The sequence below is a fragment of the Chrysochloris asiatica genome, unplaced genomic scaffold, assembly GCF_000296735.1.
Source record: "Chrysochloris asiatica unplaced genomic scaffold, ChrAsi1.0 scaffold00036, whole genome shotgun sequence".
Lineage (NCBI taxonomy): Eukaryota > Metazoa > Chordata > Mammalia > Afrosoricida > Chrysochloridae > Chrysochloris > Chrysochloris asiatica.
In genome coordinates this window covers 22608648-22609904 of record NW_006408554.1, presented here as the reverse complement: position 1 = coordinate 22609904, position 1257 = coordinate 22608648, and the positions used below count along the sequence as shown (strand labels likewise).

The window sequence follows — 1257 nt, the reverse complement described above, 5'->3', positions numbered from 1 at the left end:
TGGCACAGACTCTGTCAATCTAGGGGTGGGGGGAGGTTTGAACTCTCTCCCCACCTTCAAAAGCAGCTGAGATAACCCCACACATATCTGAACTTCTTTGCCCACTTCTATTGCCTTCACTGAATGGCGGTGGGTCTGCAGGTAGCCTCAGGAGAGAAATCAGATTCTCTCAGTGCAGAAAGACATCTTCCTTTGCATCTTCTGACAACACAGCTGTAGGTAATAGGGGCAGCCTATGACAAAATTCAAGTCAAGCTGCTGCTTCTCATGATTGTGTATGGTGTTAATGACAAATGCGAGGACAGGAGGAAGGTGAGCTCTAGGGTATTGGTAACTTCATTGTGATTTCCCTTGGGGGTCAGGCTGCCATCTTCACTAGAGACATGCCAGGCCACCAGCATGACGTCAGGAAGGAGGATCAGGCCAGTGCAGGTGATGGCCACAGTACCATTGAGGCACAGTAGTGCACAAAAATCATCTCTCCCCTTTTGGTGATTTGAATCAAATCCCCTTCGAATTTTGGGACATTCTTAAATAGGAAGTATTCGCCATTGTGCAATTTTTGATGCAGTAAGCCACGGAAGTATGGACTATGCCCATGAAAAGCTACTCTGCGCTTTGAAGTACTTGATGCGTCTCTCACTATTTATGGGAGGGGCCGTGCAGCAGTCCATGGGGCTGGGTCTTCTTTCATCTCACTGGCAGATTAGAGACCTGCCAGGTACACTGGACCCAGGGCTGGATGTTCCATGCCAAAGCTGTCAGGTGAGGCATCAGTGCACAAAGGTGATTCCACACGGGTTTCTATCAGAATTCTGCCAACAGAGGCCTAAATGAGGGTGTGGGAGTTCACTGGAGGGAAGTGATTTACCAACACCCGTATCCCTTTGATGATGTATTTAAAGAGAGAAGCATATGCCATGGCCTCCACCGTTCAGTAACCTGTGATGGGGGTGAGGGTTAGGATAATTATTAACCTCATTGAAAACAGACTTGCAGCAACACATGTCCACAGGGATGGGTCTTTCTGTCTGCACTGTTAGATGAGGGACCTGCAGTAACACCATTCCACTGGGCTGGGTCTTCCTTGTCTACATTTGCAGATGAGAGTTTTGCAGTAACATTGGTCCCAGGAGTCAGAACATACTCCACTGCACACAATCACTAACACCGTTGATGACCTTCACCCACCTCCTTGGTCCCATCTCCCACCTTTCCATTCTCTGGAAAACTATCCTGAATTTTCTAATTACCATT

The 1257-nt window shown here is 47.9% G+C and overlaps 1 pseudogene; it reads right to left on the bottom strand.

Annotated features, from left to right (window-relative positions):
• The window catches only part of LOC102813134, a 5075-nt pseudogene extending 4153 nt beyond the window's left edge, over positions 1–922 (bottom strand).
• Positions 923–1257: the final 335 nt, after the last annotated feature.